The following is a 15,220-nucleotide window of genomic DNA, read 5'->3' as shown; positions in this document are numbered from 1 at the left end:
CAACACACTGGGCCCATTCGTCTTGGCTGTAATGCGTTTATGGCCGCAGCTCAGCGTGTGACTTACGCGCGCGCGAGCGAAAGATCGTCGCTGTTTTGCGTTATACAGGCTCGAGACTCGCGATGTCTCCGTCTTTAGGAGATGAAGACTGCACTTTGTTCTCCTGAAGGACTGTGGAAGCCGAGGACGCGGTTCGAGGCGACGACGCTGCTGCTGCGGGTTCGGGGAGTCCTGCTGCTGTGTAGTGGGCCTCATGGCTAACCCGTTTTTCGCCACCGAGGGTCACCACGAACGCTACCGACGTTCGACTTTCGATGAGAAGAAGATTCGATCTCCTCGTAAAATAAGAGCCGCCGATGAGTTCGATTTCGAAGAGGGGATGAACAACGATAAGACGGCCGATCCACTTTACGCATCCTCGTAAACACGCGACGGCACCGAATGCATCGGAGAAAAAACGCAAGCGGCGGTGGAAGACACTTTCGGCGCTCGAGCGAGAGAACGATCGGCGGATTTTGATAGTCGATGGCTTGGCTTTTTACCGGCGAGCCGCTTTTATGGGCGTCTATTTTTTTTATTTCGCTCTCGGGACTTCGAATGCGTTATACTGCTTCCGCTTTATTTGCGGATTTCGCGCGAGGAGATCGAAGAGGTTTATTAAAATACGTCGATATAAATGCAACAGCTATAGTATATGTATAATAGAATCAATATTTTCGAAGGCTCGCCCACACACCGATATACCATATAACCACGGATCGCTCCGCAGCACGGGTCTACTTTATGGGCAATCTATGGTGATGGAGATGATAGCGCTCGCTCCGCACGCTATATATATGTATATATACACAAAGTTGATTCCACGGGATCTGCTCTCTTTTTCTTCCGCCAGCAAGCTTGCCTCCGATTTTCCCCAATAGTTTAACTTACGGCCGGATTTACTGGCGGAGATAGGAGGCGGGACGGGAGAAAAAAGACACGTGCGTGGGTGTAAATGTATGAAGGAGGGGACGAGTTTGGCGCGAATACGTGGGAGTCGCGCGCGCGTGTGTTTTCATTGCGTGTAATCTTGAAATTTTTCATTAGAATAAGGGAAAATTAAATAAAATCGAAGCCGCGATGAACAGAGAGAGAAAGTGGAAGAGAAGAAGCTCCTTACTCGATCCACAATAGCTTCGCGGGGCATCAGATAAGCGTTGGTTTTAAATATATGGATCGGAGAGGAGAGCGCGCGAGCGTCGATATCCCCCTCTTCGGGAATAAGAAGCGGATACAATACCCATATCCGAGAGCAGATCGTTTCGCTCTTCCCTATATACTTCGCGACGTTTCCTCTCTCGCTCGTTCGAGCGGAAGCCAACGTCTTCTTTCTTTCTCGATATCGCTGTGTGTGTGTGTGTGTGCGTACAAAACACATACACGTGTACGAACTTTTTTTGTTATTCGTTACAGATATAATGATTGTAATTTAAAAAAGCTCTATGATGGCGTCAAAATTGAGATATTTCGTAGCAATAAAGCGCTTTTTCCCCTCCGAATCAACAATCGCAGACTAGAGCTATAGCCGCGCATTCCTCGCCGCACAACGTTTCTCCGCGAATTTTTCGGAAAAATCGGTTCGCCACTAACGAATACCATCGGCATTTTATACCCCAAGTCTCATCCACCGGTATAGATAGAAGCCAGCACAAGCGTCGCGCGTCGTCTCGCTCTGTTTCTCTCCTCCTCCAGCTCCGCGCACTCGTTCGACGAATACACACACGCACACACACGTATAGCTATATATACGTCGAGCGAAAGCCCGCCTCATCCTCCCTGCGGCGAGATATCGGCTTCCCAATAACCCAACCGATTGTTCCGCGCGGCTACCAATGGCATTTCCGCCGCGCGCTCGCTGAGATTCAAAAAGCAGAATAAACGAGATCAGAGAGCGAAAACCCTCTTAAGGGATCTCTCTCCGCGCTCTGAACTATTCTTTTCGATTTTCTTTGTGCTGCGCGCGCGAGTGTATATCTCTTTCTCTGTTTCGCGGACGCTTTTTTCCGAAGCTACGGGAGCGATTGTTCGGTTTGTTTAATCTCCGACGTTTTTCCGTAGCGCTCTCGAGTTGACGGAAGCCCTGTACTGATGCTCCTTTTTTCTCGACGTCGTAATTGACAGGCTGTGTAAACACTTTTTTGGAGATATCTTCTTTTATGTACCGATTCTTCGAAGATGACTTGTGTGCTTTGTAAAAATGATCTCTGTTGCTCTCGCTGACAGCGGACGTTACGCGGTATACTTCCCCAAAATGAAAAAGCCGGTTCCAAAAACGAAAATCTCAATTTTCATCTCTCGACAAATAAGATTGTCGCGGGCGCTCGCCAGCTCTCACAATCTTTTTTCGCGCACACGTGACCGAGAGCGAGAGAGAGAGAGAGAGAGGGAGGCCTCTCTCTAACTACTTACGAGCAACAAAAGCCGCCACAAAGGGCCCAGTTTCACGCCAGGCTCGTCGGTCGAATCGACGGGGGGCCTTTTCCGGCCGTAAACGCATGATGCGGAACACAAGGCAACGTCGCCGGCCGATCGCAAATCAAAATAGCTGGACCGGCCCGTGTAGGCAACATCTTGAGACGTGCGCAGAGTCGTCTTGCTGAGAAGAGAGAAGTACGCGAGAGAGGACGACGCGTGTTTTGGCCGGATGCGGTGATCAGCGAGATGTGTCTCTCTCTGTCTCTCTCTCTCTCTCTCTCTCTCTCTCTCTCTCTCTCTCTCTCTTCGCTTTCACTTTTATGCAGATTATTCGCAGGGACAATGTCTGTGTTTTGAGTTATGGAAATCGAAGGCTATTAGGCTTCGGCTACAAATATTTTGAAAAGATCGTTAGTCTCTCAGCAATTTGCATAGCCCACGAACGCGTGTATAAAGTCATCAATATCAATTAGTATTTTTTGAAAAAAAAGAAACGGGAGAGAGAACGAAGCTGCTCCGAATTCCTCGAAAGCGAAATCCCCATAGAGCGCATCCACGCTCGTCTTTAACACGTTTAAACACTTAGCACATCACAGCGAAATCCGAGCCGCAGAGACAAAACGCCGCTTGTTAGCAAACGATGGCCAGCTCTGCTTCACGTATCCTTCCTAAATCTCCGTGTTTTCGGGAAAAAGCTCGTAAAGATTCAAAGGAGAACCGGAAAAGCGGTAGCCCCTGGCGCTACTACTTGTCGCGACGCTCGACGCGCCGGATCGAGTTTCTCGCGCGCTCGTAAACTAACATCGCTGTGTCGTGTGTATATCGTTTTTTTGAAGACTCGCAGAGATCTCTGCGCGTATGGTGTGGACGAGTGTAGATCGACGGGAGGAAGATCTGGCGATCAGGGATGTGATTGATTAGGTGTTTATCGGAGGCGGAGTCGGAGCTGAGGGATGCGCTGGTGAAAATATTGTAATGGTATGGTGAGCCTCACGCGAGGGCTTGGAGAGTGTCCAGAGCTATGTGGAATTCGACGCTTCAGTACTTGAAATCACGCGGAATTCTCAATTTACCGAAACAGCCAGCCGGATCCAATTCTATTATTATTGGGAAATTCTAAAAATAAAAAAATCAATCTAGTAAAACACGCTAAAGCGAAAAAAGTCGCGTCTGACAAAGGCGCGCATATTTTGAACGGTGAGCCAGTTCGCCGCTGATCGGAAAAATAAAAGGCCGGGAGGTGGTGTGGAAAGAGAGAAGCCAATGGAGAAAGAGAGAGAGAGAGAGAGAGAGAAGCTCGCGATAGCTACGCCTCGGATTTCACACGAAATTAACTTTACCTCTTTTCCTCTCGTGCGCACGCGAATCGATGGTTATTTTAGAGACGGTTTCGAGACCGCGTGTGAATCAAGATGGATTTAAACTTTAAATGAGATTCAGGAATTATTTGACCATACGGCAATTATGCCGTTACCCTTATACCGGGGATTTTCCTGAAAAGGTTATTAATCGATTTTTGGATATTTTGGGGGTGTCAAAGTTTGCAAAGTTGTTAGTTTAGTTAGAAAAAATTATGCTCAATTTTTAATATATTTTCACAAAAACACGTGCCATCCTAAAACGCACTAACTCAAAAGCGTAAACGCACAGAAGCTTTCAATAAGATCTAATCACAAAGTGTGCCGACAAAAAAAGCTCAATTTTCAACTCGCCAGCAGTCTACAATTAACCCTCAAATCCATCGTCGAATCCGCATATCTTGCTCTCTCGCCGTCGGCCAAAATGCCATCCAACACGCACTCCATACTACGCTGAATTTCGGCATTCAGTGTCGAGCCAGAGTCGCTAATGAACGACCGTCGCGTCGAGCTCACTCGCTCTCTGATGTGCGTATGCACATGCTGCACACACAATCGCGATTTTCACACGCACTCGACTTCTGCCGCTCACCCGCGTACGTATGACCTCTCGTCGAAAGAGAGAGAGAGAGAGAGGACGTGCGATGAACTGCGCCGACTGCATTATCACTTCGCTTTATGTATAGGGCGTGGGCGGGAGTTTTTACTTTTTGTTCCGTGCGCTTTATAGCGATGCGTATTAACAGCGCCGGGCATTTTCCGAAATGCGATTGAAAATTTAAAAGAGAGAGAGAGAGTTTGGCGACGCTTTTTCGGAGGAGCTTGCTTGCTGAATTAAAATTTTTTTCGAGGCTGGATATTGGATGTATGCGCTGAACGACGAAAATGCGAGAGTTGGAGGGTTACAAAGGGCTGTGATTCGCGCTTGGGATCCAAGAATATTTTATGTTTTTAGAATATTTTTGCAAAATTATAAATATTGCTGAATTACAAGACCCGAGCAAGAAAGCTATCAGAAAAAAAAACCCCTTCCCGAAGCACCATATCTGCTTTATCAGAAATCAAGCTGCGCGCGATAATGCGTTTATTGGCCTCCCACGCGACCGTTACAGCCACAGCCGCCGACGCGCTTACTGCACTGTACAACCCAAAGACAATACCCTTTCGCAATCATAAATATAGTGCATAGCCGAGAGCGGTCAGCGCTGCAACAGCCCGTTCGTAATTCGCAACTTTCGGGGCGCGTGCCTCTCGTCGCACCACGTTCTCCAAATTCGCACTGCAGACACGTCATATTCCAAAGGGCTTCCCCCGTTACCCTCTGTAAGAGGTAATTGCGCACAATAGTAGGCATCGATTGGGTCCATCGCGTCGAGCAGCAGCTCGTAAAAGCCGAATAAAGTGCGGTGTCCCGTGGCTTTGGAATTCGCTCTACTATACTATGTATACTAGGTATACAGCCCCAAAGGGGTTACTTTCTCTGCCCCCTTTCCTCTCGCTGCTTGTTCGTTTTGTTTTGCCGCCAAATGTCGGAGGTTATATATATGTATATATATATGTGCAAATCCAGAAAAAACCGGACACTTCAGGGCGTCTGAGTGAACAAATTTGAAATTTGAGGGCACACCTACCAGACCAACTTTTTTGGGTTCCTTAGGCCACCCAAAACCGGAAAAACCTTGGGTTCCCAAGATTAAAAAATCCAAGTATTCATGATTTTTCGCTATTTTTAAGCCTAGATAACTTTTTCCTTAGGCAACCATTTTTAACTCACCAGCCCTCAAATTGAAGCTCTCTTCGGATATTTCGATCCTTGTAATACACATTTTTGGATTGCACCTTCATACACTGAGTGGGTAAAGTTGAATCGTGGCTTGTTTTCGATAATTTTCCCCGTGTTAAATTCCCATAAGAGAATTTAAACTGCCCGGCAAAAATAGGTATTTTTTAATCTTGGGAACCCAAGGTTTTTCGGATTCTATATGACCTAAAGAACGAAAAAAAAGTGGTCGGGTAGGTGTGCTCCCAAATTTCAAATTTGTTCACTCAGACCCCCTGAAGTGTCCGGTTTTTTCTGGATTTGCACATATATGCTCTCTTGCGAGAGGGTTACCTGAACCCCCCCCCCCCCCCGAGATTGATTCATTGGGCGGCTGATTTCGAGGTCAGTTTTTATGAACTTTTGCAATCTTGCGTGAATACTGGCCTAATTGCACGGCGTGTACCGGCAAGAGACGAACAATTGCGTCTCTAGCTTCCGAGAGACGACGGGGTGAGGGTTATCTATTGTTTTTCGACGCGGTACTGCGAGTTACGATCGAATTAATTTTAACACTATCTGCGGAGAGAAGGTAGAGATGAGAATGGCTGTGGGAAAGACTGTCAATGTGTGCCTAACTCAAGTTTTATGCGGGGCCAATATAAGTTCTAGAAACCAGGAGAAGCTGCGTTGTGCATTACTAAATTCTAGTTCTCAAAATCCCTGCCTAGGGACATCTGCATGCAGTACCGATTTAAAGCATCGATATCTTTGCGCAGGTTGTTGCTTATAAACGTATGCTCTTTTTTAATGAAATAGTATATTGTGCAACTAGGAGAGAAAATTGGCTTTTTCTAGCGAGGGAAAAAATTTTCAAAAGTTTTGAAATATTGTAAATTTTCAATATACTATTGTTTTACTTTGAAAAATCCTCGAATGTTCCATTCCTTTCATATGCATGATGAATGGCCTATTCGTGCACTTATCATAAAAAGTACGGTGTGCAACAAGGGGGGAGTAGCTTTTTCAGACTCGGGTGATGTTTTGAGCACTCGTATCCGTCTCGGGCGCCTACTGCGCCTTTGACTGCCACTCGTGCTCAAAACATCACCCTCGCTAGAAAAAGCCAATTCCCCCCCCCCCCCGTTGCACAATAGTACATTGTACAACAAGGGGCGAAAATGGGCTTTTCCAAGCGAGGATGATGTTTGAGCACGGGCGCCTGGTGCCCTCGACTACCACTCGTGCTCAAACATCATCCTCGCTTGGAAAAGCCCATTTTCGCTCCCCCCCCCCCTTGTTGTTTACCGTGCTTTTTATAACAAGTGTATAAGGAAGTTTTTTGTCGCCTATGAAATAGATCGAGAATAGAGATTTTAGACTCGTAGACCAATTGTACTCCACTATTATAATAGTTTTCAATCACCTAAATACACCACCCTATCAAAGACCGATCCGTCATAAAAAAAAGAAGAAATCGCCTCACTCCAACCCGATCTTTCCCACGACTTTCCTGCACCTCGAACTCTTTCCGGCGTCCCACGCTTGCTGCATTTAAATTTGCATGCAGCCCCAAAAGGCCAGCGCACTATATACCCTATACTTCCTCTCTCCATCCATCTTTCTCTCTCTCTCTCTCTCTCTCTCTCTCACTCTCTCCGTTTCTCAACTCTAGTAGCTCGAGCAGAGCCATAGAAACGAGGGCGTGTGGCAGCACGCGGTCCGACCGTAAGTCTAATAATAGGCCAATAAAGAGTTGTCCGACGAAGAGAAAGGCAGCCGAGAGAGCCGGGAAATATCGTTGTCGTAGATCGAGAGCAAAAGCGGCAGCCAGTGATGGTAGCCGTCGTGCGGCCAGCCTCGAACCCTTGCCTAGTTTCCTTAGCGATTTAACCTCCCGCTTGCTGCAGAAATTATCGTGGAGCGCGCGCGAGCGCAGTAAATTATCCCCTTGGCTCTCCTTTCACGCATAGAGAGTGCGAGAGAGAGAGGAGGAATGAAGAACCAGTTATACACTTTTCAAGGGCAGCCAGGGCGCGCGCGCGCGCGCAAGAGTAAGAAAGGATTGTATAACGGGAAAACGGGTTCGCGAAAATTTACGAGTTTTCCCTCCTGAATATATAAGAGAGTGAGAGGAAGCCACTGACCTTCGTGCGCGTGGACCGAGCGGTTCGCAACCTTACGCCTAATGGGGTAAGGAAACGTGAATTATTATGCAGAAGAGAGCGACGCGACGATATGGATCCGTTATGGCTTTTATGGGGAAAGGGCTCGGTTATACATATAGTTATGAAGGAAAGTACGTCTGTAGGTATAGCTGTATATATAGGCCGTCGCTATTTGCGGCCTGCTGCGTCAATGACTTTGACGATCGGGTTGACTCTTATATTCGACGATTTAGGCACTACGCGGTCAGTTATGACGGCCTTGTGATTTGAAATCGGTAGAGGCTTAACGGCGAAATCGGTTTGATAAATCGACTGCTTCGATAGAATTGCATTATTTTTCGAGCCGCACAATTGATGAACTTCGCTTCCAGTTCTGTTGAGAGACGAGTATGCGTTTACGCATCAAATAAATTAAATCGCGCTATGAGAAAATTCCGTGAACAAATATCATAATACAAGCGCATAATTATCATGAAAATCGCGAAAGCAAATTAAACGCTAATTCGCAGAACCAGCCTTCAGTTAATTTTCACGAAAATCAAGCACAATTCTCAGAAACTCCTAATTTCAATGTTCGCGTTACGTCTCCTAATTTCATGCATATAACCGTGCAATAAATCACTGAAGCACCAGTGCGTCGCGCATGTGCTCGTCATCCACTCCTCCTTCGCTTCGGCAATAAAGTACACATGTACACATCCGAGCGGCCGAAGAGTCGAAGCATAGTAGCCTCAGAGAAAAAAAAGCTCGTGGAAAACAAGCGGAAATCTTCGGTTTAACCCGTCGTTTTTCACATACTTCATAAATCGAGCTCGAAAAATATAACTCTTCAGGCCCGCGCTCTCTGGGCTCATAAATAATGCGCAGCTATACGTAATTTTTTTTGTCCGCACGTACACCCGCCGGAAACAATTCAGCTCCACGAGAATTCCGTTCATCTTTTACCTCCGTTACTTTCTTCCCTGTATAGCTGCGTGACACGTTTTTCCGGGCCGCACTTTTTCTGCGCGGCTAAGTCGACAATTTACAGCGGTAGACTTTTTTTGCATAAGCCGGAGCAGCGAAGCTTCTCAAAAACGAGTCACAGCCGTTCAAAAATCCAAAACAGCCGGAGGCTAAGCGCAACCCCTTTTTTCCTCATCGGTACACGTCTTCTTCGCCGTCGTCGTTGTCGGTCCGTGTTTTTCACGCGCTTTTTCCATCGGCTTACGCACAATTTTACCGTTGCTCGTCCCAAATATGCGCCTGGCGGTTCATTAGCAGTCGATCGTGTGCGAGCTTTGGGAAAAAGTTGCCGTTTTACGATCCACGGCAGAGAGAGGGCCGCTAGCGCTAGGCAGCGTTGTTTATGAATTTATGCCAGCCCTTTCTCCGCGGCGCGCAACAACCCGTTTCCCGTTTTTCCTCAGCAGTCCCCGAGAGTTTTTACAGCCCGCAAATCTCGGGACACGCCGCCGTATAGTCGCGCGGGCGGAGGGTACGAAGGGGAAAAAACTCTCCCAACGAGAGGACCCTCCGAATTAACTTTACTGCGCCTGCGGAAAAGGCTTAGCGGTATTAAGTCAACTCTCTCTTTCCTTACCTCCTTCGACGGGGTCCCTTTCCCCCCGACTTTAGCTTAGGGGCTAGTTTTTACGACGCGCTTTTCCCGCGCGCGCGCGACGCGGCAAGGCTTGTATAAAGGGTCAAGATTCGGACCGTAAAAATCCGAGGGGAAAGGAGAGAAAGAGAGAGAGAGAGAGAGAGAGAGAGAGAGAGAGAGAGAGAGAGAGAGAGAGAGAGAGAGAGAGAGAGAGTAAAGAAGCGAAAAAGGCGTAGCGGTTGTCTGGCAAGGGGTTTTACCGCTGCCTTTAAAAAGTGCCGTATAGCGGGGGAGCTTAGCGCGCAGCAGATGTAGGTCAGAAGTCGCAGGAGGATGGGGTTTATGAGGTTATGAGGGGTACAGAGGATTTTTCCTCGCGGAAGGTTTTTACCGTTTCTTAACCCGCTTTTTATGCGGGACTGCTGAGGGAGAGGGGTGTGCGTTAGTGCGTGCAATAATCTCGACTTCTTGACTGAGTCACGCAGCGAGGAGAACCGTAAAAATTTCACTTTTATAATCTGCGCGCGGCTTTCACGGTTTCGGGTTATTCACGCAAAGGGTGCATTCGGTTTATTATTGGCTTTGTGTGCGCGAAATATATTTGCCTTTTTATTGGTGAGGAATTTTCGGTTGAAATGTCCGTCGGGTGATCGACGATTTATGAAGATTTTACAGTATTTTTCATAATCGTATAAACGAACTTTGATGATGGATCGTATGGTGAGCTGTTGCGAACGAGTTTTTAGAGTACCAATATCGAAAAGATGTAAAAAGACATGCGTCAGATATATGGAGTTGATTTTTTCATTTTTCGGCTACAGTATATGTATTTTTCAAAGTCTGATGAAGTTTGATCGCCGAGGATAACGTACAGAGTGAAACTGAAATTTCCGGGAATAGCGGGAGTTTCGCAAAAAATATTATGCGGCTCGGTTCACGAAAGACGCGATATTGCGCGATTGGTTTTTAATATAACTACAAATTTAATTAACATTCATGCAAAAGAAAAAATTGAACAATTTTTTTCTCATAAATATTCAGTGCTTTCACGCAAAGCCCGTAGCTGACCCAAAAAAAAACTGCCTCTATAGTATACCCCAATAAAGAAACCAAAAGATAAACCAAAGGTCCCGCAAAAAAGATGCAGGTCTGTCCCCCTCCCCCGTAGAGCTCCGCATCTAAATCTACATTTTTGCGTCTTCGAGGGAGGGCCTACTCTCGATTTTTATGCTTTTACGGTGTGCAACGCGCAAAAAGCTGGCGCAAGACTCGTAAAAGTCGGTCAAAATCACGAGAAACGGGATCCCACTTTTTGGGATCCCGTTTCGCCACCTTCCTCCCCCGCTTAGCCGCACGGATTGACCTAACGGTGGTCGGACTATTTTAAATAACGGTGCGTACATCGTATAACTTTTATTGTACGTTTTTTTTTCTCGCAAAGTCAAGACGGGCCCGAGTTTTACGCGTTTATAAGCCGGACGTCTTCGTGGCTGCACTAATTCCTAAGCAAAACAGGACGCTTTTTTTAGGGGAGCTCGTAGAATCTGGAACGGTTTTTTTCGGCCGCCAATAAAAAAATAAAACAGCGCAACGAGAGACAGTTTGACTTTTTCTTCCTCTCGCTTTTTGGCCCGCTCTCGTCGTTTTTCCGCGACCTGATTTATGGGCGGCGGTTCTTTTCTCCGACGCGCGCGCGATCCTCTTTTTTGCGCGCGCGCCCGCATTTTTACGTGTATATATAGATATACAGCAGGAGCTATGGGAGGATGTTTCGAGCTTGTTTTAACAAGGCTAGTGATGTAAAGACGCACATCGTTTTTACGGGGCGGTTTTTACCGTCCGAGAAAATTTCGCCTTGGCCAGCTCGCATAATTATCTGTGTACAGGGGGCCCTAGTGTTTTATGCTCTCCGAAGCTGCGTGCCGGCAGATTTTGACGGGAGAGCGAGCGCTTTTTGCGTGAGGAGGATGTGTATATATATATATATATATATATATATATATATATATATATATATATATATATATATATATATATATATATATATATATATATATATATATATATATATATATATATATATTAAAGCGTGTTGAGAGGCCCTGCGCGCAACTGATTTACTGTTTCCCGGGAAAATTATTGCGCTGCATTGATGCGCTTCGTTGAACGAGAGAGAGAGAGAGAGGATCGACGCTCGAATTTTTTCGCTCCCCCTCGTCGACCCGCGCGCTTGCTTTCTCTGCGATTATCTTGCATTTTTGAGTAATTAATAATGATTTTCGAGGGATTTTTTTGTCGGTTTATCAATTCGCGGAAAATGCGCTTCACGCGCTTTTTGGCGCGGCTCGATCGTAATTCGTGTACATTTCGACTGAAATGAAACGATAGGTTTAATTGCTACTGAGTGCTTCAGCGAACTGGTTTTGAAATGAACGAGAAAATTCGGAAAACTCCTTATTGATGTATTTATCGGTATTTTTGTTTCCAATATATATAATGAAATGTGCACATAGCTAATCCAGCATGAGCGGCTCGCAAATGTATAGCAGGCCTGAGAAGGCTGTTTTTGCATAGGTGGCTCGCCTTTATATCTACACTCGGTCGGAGATTCTGCTGAGAGAAATTACATTTCTTGTGTATGAAGTGCCTATGCACCACCCGTCGTCGCTAATCAGAGTCTTGAGAGCCGAATAAAGTTACAAACGTGACAAGTGAAAAAAAATTCAACAAATCCACACATCCATCGAAGTCATAAACTACACAACGCAAGCCACTCGAATGCTCACCAAAACCCTACAGCATCGAGTACCAGCTCTCGAAAAAAAAAGCCATCATATCTAATCCTATTACCATCCTCAAGTACGCGCGTGTCCTCTCCCTCTCCCTCACCCTGACAAAGAAAGCCAAATCCCATACACAGCGGAGATACCCGTATATAACGCCTGGTACATACAGCGGCGCAGCTCGTCGGATTAAAAAAGTCGAGGCGCGAGCTGGGACATCGATCACGCGCCGGCCCGACAAATCATTTCTAATGCACGCTTTAGGATTCAGCGTACGCGCAGCCGACCGCATAGACGCGCGGCAGATGTGCGCGCCCGGTATTTTGTGCGACACGGCCGGACAGTTGCCAGCGCGGCAGCGCCGGATTATAATGACACCGGCGAGAGGTTATTGTTTTCGACTCGGATTTATTTTTTTATTTTCCTCTTTGCCATAGACGCTCGCGTATTGCTTCTTGAAATTTTATTTTTTTTTAACGATTGATTTACGAGAGCCGTGGCTTTTTTGAGGCTGGATTATGTAATTTTTGCGTGGATTTTTTACGAAGTGCGCCGACTTTTTGCGGATAGTCCCGTTTTTGACAGTAAATCAAAGCTTTGCCGATCTGGACTGTACGCGTATACAGTGTGGACTCGAGAGAGCCGTAAATGTAAGTACAGTTACGCGTATTCGGTGCGGTGAGGACCTCAATTATGCGCCAAGTCGGTATGGTTCGTGGCCAAAGTATACGAAGCGTGTATTAGAAAACTACCTGAGCTATCCAGGTACTCAGATGTCCTTAATACAATGAGCCGCTTCATTGTTGCGCACACACGGAGAGAAATGTATCACTAAATATTCCTACAATTTTCATCAAAAATTACTATACCAATATAGTAAAGAGGTCACAAACTCGACTTATAGTAAATTTTAGTATACAGTATAGTAAAATTTCAATCATCAAATTTTACTATACTACATAGCAATTTTTACTATACCGCATACCAAATTTTGTGGATACTAAATCTTTTTAAAAATATATTTTTGTCGCTTTCATTTTGTCGTCTGTAAATGTTTGTTCTTTTATTTATGTTTATAGCGTGTTGGAGGGAAAAACTTTCATTATCTATTTGTCACATTCAATCTCGCAGTTTAAGAACGAAAGTCGCATCGCATAGAATTTCTTGTATGATAACCTAAATTTACATATATCGCAAGCTAATTATTACACATTTCACATGTCGCAACTTAACAACGCATCGCTAGACTAATCTCATTTATATTGATATGTAATGTTTCGATTTGGAAGTTCCTTATATTGGCAATATAACTCTCGATCGTGACGTCATCAACATGGACACCCAGGTCATGCAGAATACATTGTCAGTATACGGAGTAGAGCAGTATTTTCTAATTTTTTACGTAAAAAAGTGAACTATAGAGTAATAGTTTTTTTGGTGCATTAATATAACATCAGAAAATACGTAGATTAATTTTTTTTGCGTGACAGTATTGTATTTTCTTTAATAATAGAAAAACTCGTTTTGGAGCATAACCTCTCACGATAAACAATGATAGTAACACTTCAAGAAATTTTTCAATTTGTTGAGTGTACAAGCTCAAGTAGAAATTTCATTGAAGGAGAAAGAGTGCTTAATTCTAAGCACATATTGAAATGTGGTAAATTAGAATCTGCAGAGAATTTAAATATACGCGCATACTGTTTACAAATATCCAATTTGAGAGGACCACCTCATGAAATTAGTCGAGTTATTGGAATAAATGGCTCAATTATTAGTTTTAATTGCTCATGTAAAGCAGGGCAAAGTGAAAACGTAACACAGGATTTTTTATAGCATTACTAGTGCAACCAGAAACGCAACAATATGTTCTACTACTGTTTTTTTTTGTGAAAATTGCATGCCTGCCTCTTTTTGGTTATTACATTCCATGTTGCTTGAATATACAATCATTTTTTATTAATATTTATCAATTTCTACTATTTCTAGCTACAAATACTTGATTGTGGACTTACCTCTATAACCTATACAATGCTTTGATCATCCTAAATAAAACATATTAACAATTTCAGGGAGGGAAAAGTACCATCATCTTATAGTAAATTATATGCGTTATCACATATATAAAATTTAAGAGCTGTCACGTTATTTTTCTGTCAAAAATTAGTAAAAACTACTTTGCTTTGTATACTACTAATGTATTTTTCATGGCCTGGGCGTCCATGTTGATGACGTCACGACCGAGAGTTATATTGTCAATACTAACCGAACAGTTTTTCGTCACTTGCGAGTGGAGTTTACAAGACACCCCCTAGCGGCAGTAAGTGAGCAGGCGAATTTCTGTCGTCGGGTTAATTTACGACGAATTTCTGAGCTCTGTCGATAATTTTTTACCGACGGAACACAGCGAGTCAGAGCGAAGTGCAATTTTTACTATACTGGTATAGCAATTTTTGATAAATGTATAGTAAATTTTCACACAAACATACTAAATTTTCTGCATAGGTCCGAGTTTGTGCCTCGATTAGTATACAGTATAGTAATTTTTACTGATACATTTCTCTCCGTGCAACGAGGCCGCTTTTATTGCGAGCACGGTTATATAAGTATATGTACCTCGAATGCCTTATATGAAATTTTTTTTTTCCAAGTGATTCTTTATTAACAAAAGAGGTTGCTAGATACATTGGTAAAAAAATACATACAGAAAACCAATGACATAATAAGTGTTACGCAGAATGATCCCGTAGGATTCTCGCTGTGATAAGATATACAATGTTTGTGTTTACTTAAGTATCGTTTTGTAATTCAATTTTTTAAGTTTCTCGTATCTTGTTCTTATGCTAGAAAATATGCGGGTACAAAACTAGCTGAATTTTTGTCGTTGAAGTTCCTTACTAACTAATTAACGCTATATACATTAATTACAAACAAATATGACTATTGTCACTGGTTTCACACTTTTATTTATTACATTTTTGTGAGTAGTAATAGAAGTCTTGTAATTCTTTTTTGTCCAATTCGGTTATTGAGTAGTTGTAAACTAGATGTACATTGTGTATTCTGTCTGGTGTGTATTAAATAGATTTGTTATGGATGTTTCTCGGGATATGGTA

General features: G+C 44.2%; 1 protein-coding gene and 1 long non-coding RNA gene across 4 annotated transcripts in view; one reads left to right on the top strand and one right to left on the bottom strand.

Moving 5' to 3' along the window:
- LOC100117668 overlaps positions 1-15,220 on the top strand; it is a 144,157-nt gene that overhangs the window by 103,863 nt on the left and 25,074 nt on the right. The window lies entirely within an intron of this gene.
- On the bottom strand, positions 13,994-14,353 carry LOC103315979. The gene is made up of 2 exons (XR_512158.2): positions 14,120-14,353; positions 13,994-14,040 (listed from the first exon to the last, which is right to left on the bottom strand). It is a non-coding gene; the product is annotated as an uncharacterized LOC103315979 (long non-coding RNA).

This window comes from Nasonia vitripennis, chromosome 5 (assembly GCF_009193385.2).
Source record: "Nasonia vitripennis strain AsymCx chromosome 5, Nvit_psr_1.1, whole genome shotgun sequence".
NCBI lineage: Eukaryota > Metazoa > Arthropoda > Insecta > Hymenoptera > Pteromalidae > Nasonia > Nasonia vitripennis.
The sequence above is the reverse complement of the archived record's forward strand: the minus strand, read 5'-3'. Positions and strand labels throughout refer to the sequence as shown.